The 16,519-nt window shown below is 41.4% G+C and overlaps 1 protein-coding gene across 2 annotated transcripts in view; it reads right to left on the reverse strand.

Moving 5' to 3' along the window:
- cdh24b (cadherin 24, type 2b) overlaps positions 1–16,519 on the reverse strand; it is a 226,333-nt gene that overhangs the window by 196,282 nt on the left and 13,532 nt on the right. The window contains exon 2 of one of the 2 annotated variants that reach the window (XM_032565533.1): positions 1,397–1,468. The exons of the other annotated variant lie outside the window; for it this stretch is intronic. The gene's annotated coding sequence lies outside the window, so the exon portion shown is untranslated. The remainder of the gene's footprint in view (positions 1–1,396; positions 1,469–16,519) is intronic. 2 annotated transcript variants of the gene reach the window in all.

The following is a 16,519-nucleotide window of genomic DNA, read 5'->3' on the forward strand; positions in this document are numbered from 1 at the left end:
TGAAATCGAGGCTCAGCTGTTCGCAGCAGCTTGGCCAGCTGAGACCGACGATGCGAGCTAAGACAAAAGGAGAAAATTCAACAATCAGTCCGGGAACTTCTCCAAGGCGAAATCCTTTCGCCTTGCTCAAAGTATCATGCGAAGCAGCATAACAAAGCCGGGGGAGATAGAGCTGGAAGACCGTGGGTGGCTTTTGTGCATGAAGTTGATCTACAGTAAAAAAAAAAAATTTTTTTTAAAAAGTAAACTGCTCTGACTCCAGCAGGCAGGCAGTGAAGTGCCAGACTAATGAACTAATCAGACAGTCATTAGTTACTATCAGCTGAAGTCCAGGCCAGACGTTTTTTTTTTCCTTCTCCTTCCTTTGCTCCTTCGCAGCCAGAGAGAAGGGGAGCACGTAGGGAGCAGGATGCTCACTCAGCTGTGAAAGAGACTGTGTGTGTGTTTGTGTGCGCTGACCCTGCTGCTTGTGCTGCTTCGCGCTGAAACACACAGACCGGCGTGCGTGTCGGCGGTGCGTGCTTACAGCCATTAAACGCTGCAGCTTCTACTGATGATCGCCTGTCATAGCAATAAACTCGGTCTGAAACGCTGAACGCAAAAAACGAGGAGAGACAGAGGAGGTGACGGAAGGGAAGAAGGGCGAGGAGGCTATTGGGGGTGGGGGGGAGAGTCCTGTGGTGGGTGGGAGGGACAAACGGTGGGGTGGGGGAACGAATTAGACAGTAGGGAGACAGTCAAAGCTGAGAGATAATACGCTTGGATTAGAAAAGAGAGAGCCGAAGAGTCCGAGATGAAGTGGTGGAGATACGGAGAAGGGCAGTTGTGTAATCTTGGGCTTTAAGATGAGCCGGCTACCACTGAGGTCAGTGGAGGAGCTCTAAATTACAGTGGATGAATAGATGTGGGGATGGGTAGGGGGGGATTGTGGAGAAGTAGGTAGCCTTACAACGAGGCTAACGATGACAGAGATAAAGATGTGGGACAAGGGATTAAGACAATTACTGTTTATGTATCTGTATGGCAGCTGAGATCTAATCCCTCACTCAAATAGACCTTGGTTCAGGTCAAGCAGAGAAAACAACAAGGGAGACGCATCGTGAGGCATAAAATAAAAATAAAAAACTGATTAAAAACGAGCAGATAATCAGTCCTGGCTCTGAATCTAAAAATAAGTTTCAGTGTCGCAGATGAAACACCATTAATGATCAGTATTCAGGTAGAAAGAGAATGAATACATCACATACCAACAATACCTAAATGGTCAGGTCTGTGGGCGGACATTCGGACCTCAGACAGAAGGATAAACTCAACAAACTAAACCTCATCTGTGAAGGTCAAGACAGGGGCTTAATTGACTAGCTGGTGGCTACCAAGTAGTCTTGCATATTCTTACCTCATAGTCCATAGATTTTTCCCAGGTGGCTTTGCTTCATCCAATTTTTCTGTTCAATCAGTCTGGCACAAGCTACAAAAACAGAAGATAAGGAGAGTTGGTTGGATAAAACCCCTGAATCCAGTGTAAAGACTGCACCAAAAAAAGAAATACTAAACTTGTGATGCAAGCATGTGTATTAAACTTCGATTATTTGGTGTGGTTGTGGAAAAATTTTACTTTTATTAAAAAATAGGATATTTTAGACATTTGTTAAAACTGCCACTGTCATGACAGTATAAAATGAGGCAGGTAATCTGTGAGAAAACCAGCTCCCTGCAGTCCTACTGCCATATGCAGAAATACACCACTCGGTCAGAAACAACCAATCAGAGCCAGGAGGAGGAGCTTAGTGCTGCCAATCACTCTCATGCATTCTCATTTAACTCCATCCTCCTTTCTCTCTGCTGTGCTACAGATGGTTCCCCAAAACGGAGTCTGCCATAAATGCACAGGCTAGTTAGCATAGCCACCAATGACGGCAGATAAACAGTTTTCCTGCATCTATAAGTTGTTTCTCCGCCATTAGCACACTGAGCAGCATGTACACAAGCATGATTGACAACACTATCACTTTATTTTTACCAAAATGGAGGAAGGAGATAACATGTTCTGTCATTCTGGTCTTTCTTACCGAAATAACAAATTACAACCATGTTGATGATCCTAAAACACAGAAAAACTTTTAGATTACCTCGTTTTGACTTTTGGTACAAATGGAAAATATCCGTCATGCTCTTTTAAATGCAATTTGTATTTACCTGACACTTACTGATTGCTTTTGTTGATGGGAATACAACGGGCAATGTAATTTTATTTCATTTATGTAGCAAACTTCAGGCTGTTGCAGATTGCATTTTATTGGATCAATGATCTATTAATATTAAATCACAGGTAAACAGAACCTATGGCTGATGTGCTTTGGCTTCTTCTTGCTTGTGAATTCATTTCTCCCGCTTTAAGAGCTCCTACATGCTGAGAGAACTTAACTGTTGACTAAGTCTGAAAACTGTCCTTTCATGGCTCACTTCCCAAGTAGATACGCATTTGAAAAATCAGTACAAATACTGTTTGCATACATATTTATAATGATTTCTCCACTGTTTATGCTTGGTCCGGTGAGCCAGTCAGACAGCTGGAAGCCAGGTGCCACAAAGTTCTCAGTAATTATATCTTTCAATTGCTGCTTTTGATCAATTCCTAAGTTGAATATTTGATTTAAGGGCAGTTGGGTTTTAACTTATATATTCCAATTAATACATAATAAAAATCCAATTGGATGCGTTTGGCTGTAATTACAAACACAGTTTTCAGAACTCAAATAAGATAATTAACTAGCATTCTGCAAACCCCTGCAGCTCAGAGCGAATAAATTAAAAATAGACAGAGAGCAGACACTTAACTAGGCTTTATACCCTGACCAATAATGGCTGCTTTATCCAGGGCTCTTAAAATCAATCAATGTATTAATAACAAAGTACAGTTCAAAATAGAGTCGGTTGTAGCTGCATACGAGTGCACTTGGTAGTGTGAGCCAGGAGGGCCATCTTTCACAACAGACTGATTTTAAAGTGCTAAATGTGTTTTTCTCTTTCAGCTAATCTTTATGATACAATAAAAAAAAAATAGCCCTGATGCATTTATTGTACATGTGGCTAAACAACAGGCCCCACTGTGGAAACAAAAGAAGAAAAAAAAAACCCACTTCAAATCTAAATGAAAAATAAAACTTGGTAGATCAACAAAATTATATTCACAGCCTATAACATGAGTTGCAAGCAGTAAACATGAAAACATGAAATAATCTTGAAAACTGCCTCCCAAACCAAACCAATGACAACGGGAGAAATTATCAGATATCCTAGTGTGGGATAACATTAAGTACCATCTCACTGAAACAACATATAGTTGTATATAGTTGTAATATAGTTATTCCCTATTCTCATCTACACATACGTAAAACCAAGGGAAAACGTATTAAGAACACCAAGTTTCATTTTCTGGTGCACAACCTTCCCACTGCCGCCCTGGGCAACTGCCCATATAGCCCATTTCAAACATTGCGACTGCTTGTGCAAGTGAGTCTGGGATAAAATGGCAGACAGTAGACCAACAGTAAGTGTCAGCAGAGACTCTGATAGTGGTCTTTTAAACAAAAACAAAAAAACAATTTAAAAAAAATGTATCTTGATTGGGACTCCACATCAAAACAGAACCTTCCAAGAAAATCCACTGTGTTATTTAAAACATCTCCATTTTGTTTTCCAGCACTAATCACTTTATGATGGTTAATGCATGACTTATGTAGATTAAATAATCATGGAATAACTTAGATAATTCCACGACGCTCTTCCCAGAAATCTCTTTTTTTGTTTCCGAGAACCAACCAAAAACAAGTTCATTTCCGTTCTACTGTGACAGAGACGCGGGGTGAAACTTCACCATCTGTTAGCCCTGAAGCGGTCTTGAAAACCACGCAAAGACAAACAGAGATCCAATAAAAGCCTCGTGAAATGACTGACACGTCAGTGTTTTATCCAGACTTTCTAGGTGCGCTTGTGTCACCTGCGCCATTAGCCCGACCGTGACGTGTGAGGTAAAAATGAAACTGTGTGGACTCACAACAGGTCGAGTTAACTTTACACATGATGTGTTTATCTGCTCTGATAAAGAGCTCAAAAAGAGCTGACAGAAGGAGAAGGCATTGCGAGGAGCAACACAAAACAAGACGTCTAGAGTTTATTGATATAAAGATGGAGGTCTGTGTTAGTGAAACTATGAATCCCACATCTTTTGATTAAATTCAGAATCCAGCAGATGCAAAATGATTTAAATAATCTTCAATGAAACATTTGGGGGGGGAAAAAAATTACAATACAAATACGTATAGACACTTTTGATCCTTACACTGAGTTTATTGCTACAGAATGTAAATTAACCCTCATAACGCATGAAAAAATAATCATGCTACCCTGAAAATGATCCAACTCAACTGCAGCATTTACATTAGCCTCGATGTGGTTTATTTTTAATATTCAGTTTCAAACCGTTGTTTGAAACTTCATTACGGCTTGCTTCCCAAATGTGCATTTAGGAGAAAAAAAAAAACTGTAGAATCATTCAGTTCACTAATTACATGACTTCACCTTCTAAAACTTGCTACCTGCCTATTTGTCACTTTGCAGGGTCATCTGATAACACTACAAAGGGAACTCTCTCAAATCTTATTTTATTTTCATGCCTCATCATTGCAATTATTCTCGAACTTTAGACCAAAGTGTGAAAATACACTTTTTTCTTTTGATGTGACTAAGATGTAAAAACCACTTTAATATCTTTAATGAACGCCGGAATATCTAGTTTTTTATTAATTCTGTGTTTTGTCTACTTTCTGGTTAGGTCACCACTGCTTTAAGATCATGAGAGCAGAGAGCTCCTGCAGTTGATTAATAAACGCTAACCTGGGTGAGCTTGCCAAGTGTTGGCCTCTCTTCTTGCCACAAAATCAAAGGGCTGAGCCAATGTGACAGTCGCTGTGATGAATTACCTACTGCCTTCCACAAAATGTGACATTAAAGGCTCAAGTGACTGCTAAAGTAAGACTGGGTTTCTTATCACCACTTTAACCCCCGTCTGTGAGCTTATTGCGGGGATGTGCCGCACAATACATAGTAAAACAATTTGAAGCGCAAGAAACATAAACATAACTGTAGTTTGCCTGAACGTGTAGCACTTAGACAAATTTAATAGCATTTGCTAAGTTTGAGTTTTATTGGAATTTATGTATTTGGTCTAAACTTACAAGGTGAATCTCCATCCCAGTCTAAAGTTTTTTTAGAGCTACTAAATGTCTTTTGTTGTTTATTTTTACTGGTTTACTAAAATCCTTCCCTTGTCGAGTATTAAATGTTTTCCACCACTCAAAATGTTGTCAGTGCCATAAAGTATATCAATTTATTTCAATATTTTGGTGGTACCTCAGCAGACTTCACAACAGAATATCGTATAATATTTCTTTAAACAATTATTTTTCTTCTTCAGTTTAGATGGACAACAAAGTCTAACAAAGTTTGCAGTTGTCCCATACTCTTTCCATTTTGAGATAAAAGATTGAACAGTGCTATGCGAGATGTTTAAACCTCAGGATATCTTTTTTTTTTTTACTTATCTTGCATAAATTTCTTCAACTTCTTCCCTTTTTTAGTTTGTATGATGTGGTTTGTTCGCGAATGTTCTCAAATCAACAAACACCTAGATGAATAATATTATTAAACTAAACTTAGGTTAAATCTGAAGGCATTTAGGTGTGCTCGGCTTTATTAGGAAATTATGTACTGCAAAAACTCAAAATTGTATGAAGTATTTTTTGCGTAGTTTCTACTACAAATATCTTTGTAAACTTGAAATAAGACTAAACTAACTTACAAGTAACTTTCCGGCAAGATATAAAGATTGTCTCAATAAATATTTTTCTAATACTGATAAAAAGAAAAGTGGTAGTTCCGCTGACAGGTCATTTCACTTTTGATATGAGAAAATGTCTTGTTATAAATGAAATAATCTGCCAGTGAAATTAGTATGTCGAGTGTACTAAGACATTTGCACAAGAAATTAGACCAAAAATACTTAGTAAGATTTTGTGATTTTGTAGTGTAGGTGAATGTAAGTTTAGATTTTTATTTTTAAAACATTTAGAAACTGTGTATCCTTATATGACAGAGCAACTTTGTGTTCATCTGTCAAATAAAGTTCTTACAAAATATGTTAAAATTAGAGGTTTTAATGTGAGAAAACAAAAAAAGTCAATATTTGTGAATACTTTTGCAAGGCAATCTGACTTCTGAGTTGGACTGAATTACACTTGAAATAATTGGATGTAAATTATGTTCCTTTTTCTGAACAACACTTGACCTCAAACAGTTGGGATGCAAGTATTCATAATGGAGTTGATCTTGCGGGGCAACTCCACACCTGTGCCTTTTGTCTCTATGTTGCAGAGAAAGAAAACCAATCAATAAGTCCAATCAATGGCTTCAAAGGTGTAGCCTAAGCTCTCCTCTATTCTCTGTTGCCCGTCATTCACTGCTGGCTGGCCAGACACATCTTGTTCCAGGAGGAGACAGCTATTCACTTAGTGACGTTCAACTGTCTGCGGAAAGCAAAGCTCTCCGTTACGAGGGATTTTGACAAGTGGCTGTGTTGTGTTTTCAGGGCCCGAGCGCATGGATCTGAGAGCTCAATGGATTTGGAGGGGTGAGAGGGGGGGAGAAAAGACGGTTGAGGCAAAAAGGTTGAAGACGTGGTGACGGAGGTGGCTCTGCAGAGGAGCCACGCTGCGAGAACAGACGACTGCAAAGGCAGCACTCAGGAAATCATCAAACAGCAGTTGGTTAAGGGTCTCTCTTGTTCCGCAGCGAGCAAAGGGACCCAGATGACGTGACACCAGGCTGAGCCGATGAATGCGACTTTTGGCTCCGGTTATAGATAGTCCCATTTTGTTCGACACGGGCCGCCTTTCTTCCACTGGCAGCGAGCTGAATGGGGGGCTTGGCATTTGAAAAGAAGCCGAGAGATTTGCTGGCGGATTAATCCTTTCATTAGGGGAAAGTGAGACGCTAATTGCGGCAACAGCTGCATCTCTCATGTTTACACGGTTGACAGTTTAAGCGCCCATCCCTTTGAACGGAAAAAGGCAATTATCAATAAAAGCGGGGCAATCTCGCTATGATGAACTGAGCTCAAATTAGGCCTGCTTTTTCACTCCAGTGACGACTGTTATAGGAACGCAAACATCCCCATTGGCTAGCAGCACGTGGTTCTGAGGGGCATTGTCGCCCCGACAAAGACCAAACACTTGAGTTTCTGTGAGAAAGAGCTGCAAGGGAGACGGATCAAAGATGTTTAGCTGGCAAAGAGAGGATGCAGGGATGAAGCGGGGTGAAAAGGGGCTTGTACAGACTGCAAGGGAATAAGTATCGGGTGTGTTGACACACAACAGAGCAGAGTTTGCCAGAAAACCAGAAGTCGAATTACATGGATAACTAAGAAACTTAGTCAAAGCAGTTGTCTATATCCTGGAGCATGACTGTAGGATAAGGCAAATATCAAGAGACGTCAGCCAATGGCGTCCCAAAGAACAGAAAATTCAAACAGAAGAGAAAGTTGTTGAGGAAGTGGGTCAGGCACAGAGGTTGAGAAGCAAAACAGGACAACTGAGAAAAGGGGCAAAAGGGATTAAAAGAGTAGGAAGAGATAGATGGAGGATGAATAAAGTAGGGGAACTGCATGAGTATGAGGAAGAAAAAAAAACAGAACCCGAGTAGCCTAGCAAGGCAGGGTAACACTCACTGTTTGAGCCGATCAATTTCCCGTCCCCTCAATAATTGATGTGACGAGCAGGGTGGGCTGTTATCTGTCAGACTTGAGCAACCGAAATACAATTCCCACTGGGAGCCCAACTCACGTACACACACACATGCGTATACATACCCACTCCTGTGCACAGGCACAAAACACTCCTGTGCAGCACACTACACACACCAGCAGCACAACCTAGCAGCTAACCTTGAGACGCGCGTTGGCTAAAGAAACAGAGAAATGAAATTCAACAGAAAATGGAAATTGTTTGGGCTCAATGTCGCTCTTACTGTCAACTTCATGGTCATACTGCATTTTTGCCACTGACACTTTCATTCATCAACTGAGGGCTTTTTGGCCATTTTGCATGCAAAGGCGTCAGGCAGGTCTCTTCTCACGTCCTTGTGTTGTGTCCTTTTAATCTCACACCCTCCATCTTCTGCCGGACTCACAAATCATGTCACACATGCACATTTCAGAGTACACTCTGCACTGCTACCTGCACTTTTGACCCGTGGCCTGTAGAGACACACACATATGCATAGTCAGAAGCATCCAGTGATGTACATGAGTCTCATATTAATTTGGGAGCCTTGCATATGCACTTAACCCCTTATTATTTACCCAGAGTGAACTGACGATAGTGCTGAATTAAATTGACTGGTTTACTGGTGCAGACATGATTCTTAAGCAGATTTTGGCATTTTCAATGGAGTTGAGGTCAGGGCCTTTCCAGAAGTTTAATGTTTGCAGTACAAAGTGGGTTCTGATCTGTGTTCGGGAATCACTGTCTTGTTGAAGGACCCAATTAAGTTAAAATTTAAACACGCTGACCCAAACAGCTAATGGTAGGCGTGAGAAAACTCATTAGGATGCCCAGGAACAAACATAGGAACCACTAGGGCTTAACCATAGCAAAATCTGGAAGAAGCTCGAAGAGCAATGTCACTGTCAATAGATGGAAGTTAAGTTTTTCTTTCACAGATTAAAATTTTATGTTGAACTGTACAGAGGGGGTGCCAATCAACATAGAAGCACCCGCTCCAAAATTGGCACCTTCAAGCTTGAATGAAACTTGTCCACATGAATAAGTAAAATGACTTGCAGGAAACTTGCATCGTCACCCAAAAGAAAAGTTGAGTCATTTCATCACACAAGTCAAAGAACACTGTCCTGACTGTAAAGCCTGGTGGTAGCAACGTCAAGCTACGGAGCTCTTTCATCAACATTGCAGAAAGAGAATGAAAAACTAAAAATGGACCATCTTGACGTTCTTCAACTTTACCTAAAATGAACAGCTAAGTAGTTGAAATGGTACACTAGTGTACTCTTAGTAGGACAATGATCCCAATTCCCCAATTGCGCATCAAAACTGGTTGAGGAAGGGATTGAAGAGGCTAACATCGAATCTCTGGGATCTCAACCTTACTGAACATTCATAAGTTTTGCAGTTCAAGGTAGAAGTTGGTTCTTCAGGGGTTCAGGAACATCCCGGTATGGAAAAGCTCGGTAGCCAGCATGGATTGACGCATGATAAAAGTCCGTCTCCGTTGAGATGTAGGCACTTTTTTGATGTTACACCAACGACATGATGCCATTTTTGATTTGAAGATTGATCACAAATCCAATCAGAACTATGTAAGAGGCTTGAAGATGGCTACCAAAAACCTTCTGTATAACTTACTCAAAGACTTATCTACAGATAAGTCCAGGTTATGTGCATGGACTTATCTTGCACATAACCTTTTTTTTGCTCGTTTGGTTTTCAGAAATCATTGAACATATAATCTGTTATCAGTCCATCAAAAAGGAACGGAATAGCATAAAACAAAGACACTCGTGACATACATGGATGTGTGTAAACTTCTGAGCTGCTCTGTCTATATAAAGACACAGAGCAGCTTCAGGCTAGGTAGCAGTTATCAGGAGCATTAGCCAGGCATGTGGAAGGAGCCTCCGCCTGACGGAGCACAACAGAAACAAGCTCCCGCTCAGCCCAAATCTATCAGGACCTCCTCATGTCACTTTACCCAGATGTGTCACACCACAACACCCACACACTCCCCACGCCTCGGCTCCAACTCCAGCTGTATCTCATGCGATAACACAAAAAGAGAGAGGAGGCTCACTCGCAGACATCTGATTGACTCCATATGTACGGATCAGAGAAATATCCGATCATCACTCGCCTTTCCTCCTCGTGTCTGCTGACATTTACCGCGTTCCGTGTCACGGCGTGTTTGGTGCAGGTGCGTAGAGAGGGACTGTGACAAAAGTAGAGCAGAATACATTAGTGTATCGTTGTTGCTGCAAAAGCACCGGAAGGGAAAAACCTCTGAGAAGAGGCCCGACACCCTCGCAAGCGCTAAAGACGAGGCGAGCTGAAATAGTTCGTCAGAATCAAACGTTATGGGGGAAAAGGAGGGGCGTCCGTCGTATCAGGCCGAGAATCTCTAATTAGGTATTTGGAGGCATTTCAACTGGCCAACTCAGAACAAAAAAAAGTTTTAGACTGAAAGGCTTTAAAACATAAATAGCCTTAAAATTCATGAGTCACATCGTGGGAGTCAGCTGAACATCGGCAAGCGCAGTCATCGTCACGGCATGTGTCCAGAGAAGAGAAAAACTTCGGGGAGAAAAAAAACAAAAAAGCATAACAAATCTAAAACACTCAATCCACAGAAAAGCAGATCTGCAAGGACACGATAGCATGTAATTGTCATGTTCGGGTAAATCTGTTTTATTTACTTCTGGATAAGAACGAAGGGGCCCCCACACAGCCAAAGGAACAGTCTCCCTGCAGTGTTGTAGTTGAATTTATGTCTGGTGACAGCTTTTAAATTATGTGCCATTCATGGCGGTAAACAGAGAGGAGCCAGGGGAATGCTGAGTGATGTGAGAGAAAAGCTGTAATTGCTTCTAAAAGAAGGAGCAAGATGAGACAAAAATATTCTATTTCTCCCATTGACAGAGGCAAGTCGAGGAATAATTTCGGACACAAATTTGTTTTGGTTTCGACCTTGTCTGTTTTCAGTTTTGGTCGCTTGTAAATGAGATGAAGACCTGGACTGGAAATGACTAACAATGACAGAGGTAAGAGTATAGCCCCAACATCAGAAGAGATTTAAAAGAGAATCTGTGATTGCTTTAAATGATACAAATCCAAATTAATTTTACTCATTACTCTGTATTCAGCCTCCCCCTATTCTGTTACACATAAATAAGTATCACTACAACCTTCAGAGGTCACCTGTTTACTACGCATAATCCACAAAGTGTGTAATTTAATCTCAGAGTAAATCCAGGATAACACTGGAGTGGCTTAAAGCAAGTTTAGATTACTAAGCAACATAAGATATACTTTTTTGATGGTTTTGCTTTAAAGGGGAACCAAAATGCAGATGGTGAGTGCATTTGGGTCTATTCACCTGGTAGATAAATCCTCTAGGTGGGAAGATTTATCTACAAAAACCAAAAACAAAATTGGCGAACGTGACTAGCGTGAACGAAAAAACGACTGACAGCGACGATTAACGATGACAAGACTCCAACAACCAAACAGCGGCGAGACAGGGATTCAAATAGCACAACAGACAGATGACAAGCCTGACAGAGACGAGGGAGACACAGGTGAAAAACGTGAGCTTGATTAACTGCAACAAAAGCAAAGCTGAAACCCGACAGACCTCACAATAATACAGGAAACAGGAAACTTGGGGCGTAAACTGAACTAAAACCAATGAAACCTGACGGGAAAATAATCAAAGCTTGGAACCAAACCGAGACAAGAACTTGATAAATGAAGAGCACAATAACCAAGAGCAGAAAGTAAACTATGGAGTAAGGCTGGATGAAGAATAGCAGAGTAAAGACAAGACATGGAAAGCAGAACAAACAGGAAAACAGAAACAAGTATTCAAATGTAAATTAGGCACGAATAAAATAAACCCAGATTATCAGAAAATAAGCTGGAGATATAATACACGAAGAACAGGAGAACTGTGAATACAAACCTAACAGACACGACTAATAAAAGTAACGACTATGAACATAAAACACTAGAAGACAAGAAAATAAAACCCGTAACAAAACCATAAAACACCCAGACGTTGTGACAGAGATACCGGGGAGCAGCAGCAGCCTCACATACAGAAAACAGATAATATACTCAACATAAAGTAAAACACAAACTGATAAACAGGTAACTCCCTTTCACTGAGCCCCTGTTGAATGGGTGAATACCCTGAGGATTGAACATGTCATGGACACCTTTTCAGTCCATCATCACAAAATATAGAGTTTGGCACAATTCCAAACCAAGATCCGGCTGTCCACTTAAAAAGCCATTTTCAAGAGAAAGTAATAAGAAGGCCTGTTTGTAGTTTATCACAAGGCATGTAGAGGACAACAGGAAACGTGGCCAAATAGCAGAAACTTTATAAAACTTTATATCATGCTATGACCTCCAGCAGCATGACATACGTTTCTCAGTGTTGGGGGAAGATGGATAGAGCCAAGTACAGAGTACAAAAGGCTTGAGACTGGTGTGGAGGTTAGCATGCTACGATCAGGGCATATCGATGTGTTCGAATGGACCAGTTAAAGTAAAAACCTAGATCCAATTAAGAACCTTTGCCAAGACTCGACCATTTTTGTTCAGAGGGTCTTGAGCTGTTTAGCGCAAAGTTGGTAGAAGCCTGAGCAGTAATCACAGTGAAGGCGGTTCTACAAACTATTCACCCTTTGGGGCGGGGCATCAGGGGAGGGGCTTAATAATACAAGCGCATGCCACACTTTTCAGATTTTTTGTGGAATACGTTATTCCCTCATCACTTTACTAATTATAGGCTTTTTTTATGGTCTATAACATACAATCCCAATAATGTATAAGATCAAAAGTTAAAGGAGTATGAATACTTTTCTAAGGTGTATTATTTTGTTTCAGTGTTATGTGGTTTTAACGCCATTAAATATCTAACCTATCCTTCCAAAGCCAAATGTTCCAGAGACTTTACCAACAACATATTTAACGTGTTCGTGAGATTGACAGCTTGTTTGGAATATTTCCCTCAGTAATCATGCCAGGATTGACTGCAAAGTCCCTTCAACCTGGGAATATTTTGAGATGTTAAATGATTGACGCTCGTTATTGACTGGCAACACGTGGACGTATTGCCAGTCATTACCTCTCGATAATGACAGCCAGAAGAAGAAACCGGCCGTCCAGGATATTCAGACGTAATAAAGGTAAATGTATCACTTGTTTACGTAATCCTGGATAAAAAGTTATTTCCAGATTTGCAATGCAAAATTCTTCCCATGAATCAGTGAGTGGCTTTATTAAACTACGTCGGCGTGCTCCACTTCCATTGCGATCAACATTTCTCGGGCTCTTAAAAATAGTCTTGCACCATGTGTAAAAATAGTTTAAATCAGAGAACAGATACAATAAGCTGGGTGGAGGGAGAGGAGGTGGGGGGAATAGTATGATAATAAAATTATCAAGGCATTTCTAGGGCAGGACAGATGAGGAAAAGAGCTTCTCGGGAACCGAGCTCGGTTCCCAAGTGAGCAGCTCACACGTGGAAAAGACGGGGGGAACATTTTTTTTAAAAAAGCCTCGTCGACTGAGAAGAGACGAATGACAAGACTCTTAAAAACAAAAAACAAACAACCTTTTAGCCTACTACACGCAGTAGAGCGGATTTTCCATCTGAATCGTGCTCCGTCGAGTTCAGAGCGGCTGCGGCTCCTGAGCGCCGTGGATTCCCTGCCATGTAGGCCAGGGCCAAAACAAATGTGATGTCGATGCAATACTAAACGAGCTTCGTGTCTGAGTGCGACGGCGATAATTAGTCTCAAGACTTTGTGTTGGTAGAGAGGGGGCTCGTAAAATATAGAGGCCTTCTGGCGTGCGCTCAAGAACAAATCTGTATTCTAGGAGCGTGGGCTGTTACACTAATGTTCTACACGGTCCAAATCTGGCAGAGGCGCAGTCAGAAAACTTTGTTTGGAGCAAAGATGCTGACGGCTCCAGGCGGGAAAGATTGCCGAGTCAGCGTACGACACATAGAGGCACACGCAGTCACGCCTAACACTCCACTCTGAGATAGGAAAGAAGGAGAAGGAGAAAAAATGTCCCTTTTGTTGACTCGATTGCCAATTTCGTTCAAGGAAACCACACGCGCCGCGACTCGAGGTTTTCCGACAAAATTGGGGTCGAAGCTGAACGGCGGAACAACCTCGGGGTCAGGTGAAGCCGATAATGACGTTTATAAAGTGGAAACCCACAACATGAGATTCCCCCCCTTCTGTATCTCTCCCCGAGCGGCCACCTGTCGAACGAACTTCCGTCGTGACCGAACTCGAAAGGGGCTGCTCTGCAATTTTCACGCGGGGGAGCCGCGTCGCATTGTGCGGCTGAGCGGAGGGGAGAGGCAGGTGTGGGGGGCGGGCGGAGAGACGTATACATAAACTCCTGTGCCATTTACAGCCAGATGCATACAAGAGACGCTCTCCTGCGGGCTAATGCGATGAATTATAAGATTATCGTCCCGCTCCCGCGACGCCAGCAGGTGGATGCAGTGACATTTTGACAGCATTAATCGCCTCCATCTGAGGCTCTTCTGTTTGCTCGGGGAAGCGGAGAAATCTCCAGTGGCTGAAGGCGCCCGCTGCAAAACACTGATGCAAAAATAAAAAATAATTTTAAAAAAAAGTAAAAAGGTGTCGCTGCCCATTGGGTGGGCCAACAGCGGCCTGGTGGGCCTCTCGCTCGAATTGCTACACAGTGTGGATTTGCAGCTTCAACATTTCTCCCACGACAACCCCTTTTTTAGAGGAAAGGCAAACACGTATTAGTCATCTCCAGAGGAGGAGTGGTAAATAAAAGAGAAAATTAGACACTTTGTATTTCTTTTGTAGCTTTTGCGGCACTTCTTATCTCTGCTGTGGTTGTATTTTATTCCCAAACCATTAATTATGCAGAAAAAGAAATGCTCTTTGAATAACATAAAAAAAAAACAACAATGCATCGCAATCAGAGCATAGACATCAAGGAAAAATATCTCATGTTTAGTCAAAGTGGGGGGGTTTTCAGCCAAACTCTGAAGAATCTAAAATAATCATGCAACAAAAAAAAAATAATGGATTACACATTAGAAGCTGAACCTATTGATGTTAATCTTGTTTAGATGACATATTAAATAACCTCGCAAATTCAAGTTGGTGTTTATACAGAAAAGATTTGTATGTGGAAAACTTAAAAGAGGCAGCGTTATGTGTTTTCCAGGCATACAGATCTATTTTATAGTGCTACCAAGTAACTATGTTACTTTCAGTAGTTGTAAAAATGCTGTATACATTAAATATGACTTAAAAGAGGTTTAACTAAATCATTTAGAGCCTTGTAATTGGGCTTCTGTCTCTTTAAAAAAAAAATCCTGCTGTTTCTGAAAGTCCGCCTTCAGAAAGTCATCACAACGTCACTCCTATTAAGCGTTTAAGAACGTTTTTTAGCAGCGTTTCACCGAAGTGACTCCTATAACGCGCCTCTCTGAGGTGCAACAATTTTGCACAGCCGAATGGTTGCCATGTAAAATTAAAGGACTTCTCCAACATACGTGACAGAATCAAAGCAACACTTCAGGTATGTTTTGGATGAGTAAATAACGTGATGCAAAGCTGAAGAAAGTCAATTTTACATAATACGGGCCCTTTAAAAAGGTACAACCACACAAAAATCTCAGATTTTATAAACATCTGCTCACAGAAGCAAAAAAATAGTCTGCAAAACTCAGCTGTCCAAGGTACCAGCTGTCATCCAGGAAAAGACCAAAACAAGTACCTGTGGAAGAAGTTTTGAGATATCCTACCAATGATTTCTGTACGAGTGTCTGGCTGCAGGCAGTTTTGACTCCAGCTGCATAAAAAGGGAAAGAATCTCCACCAGAAGTATCTCCGACCAAGAACACAGTCAAATGTTGAGTAGAGCAAGCAAGTACACCCAACAGTGACTCCAGTTTGAACTTTTATTCTATTCACTCAAGGTTTTAATTTCAAACGACATGACGACTCATTCTCTCTCTTTTCTTTGGAAGTCAAATTTCCCAGTCTGACAGCAAACAGCAGTGATTATTCCATAGTTTAGCATTAGAAATGGAGGAAAAGGGTCCAGGACCACTGAATGCAAATGTAAAAAAAAAACAACACATGGTCTCTGGATTAAATTGTTAGCAGTAGTTAGGAGAAAAACAAACAACAAATCGCAGGAGCAGCCATGTGAATCAGAGTACAACTGAGGCAGGTCACCACTGCCACAGAGCCGCCGCAGCCCAAAACTGACGCTGCTGACCCCGAACTGCTGCTGCAAACCCAATTACTATTCAATTCAGAGCTCAGCGCTCCACCCCCCCAGGACAGGGTATCGATGATTCATTTTGTGTTTTATCAAAGAAACAGGAGTGCCATTAAAAAGAGATCAGTCAGCCACCAGGCATGAGGAGTCTGCCTCTAATTGGCCATTCATCAAAAGGCCTTTTCAAGTAGATCTCAGTTCTGAAATATCACGCATGACAACTGAACTACACTGCATTAATTACGCCGCCGATGAACCTCCTGCTCTGTGGCTCACCCCTTGTGATTGTAGGATAGCCTGGAAAATGCAGCCATTCAGCAGAATGCTAACTCTTAATCCCTTCTCCCATGTGACAAAGTAGCTACATTAAA

Source organism: Xiphophorus hellerii, chromosome 6, assembly GCF_003331165.1.
Source record: "Xiphophorus hellerii strain 12219 chromosome 6, Xiphophorus_hellerii-4.1, whole genome shotgun sequence".
Taxonomy (NCBI): Eukaryota; Metazoa; Chordata; class Actinopteri; order Cyprinodontiformes; family Poeciliidae; genus Xiphophorus; species Xiphophorus hellerii.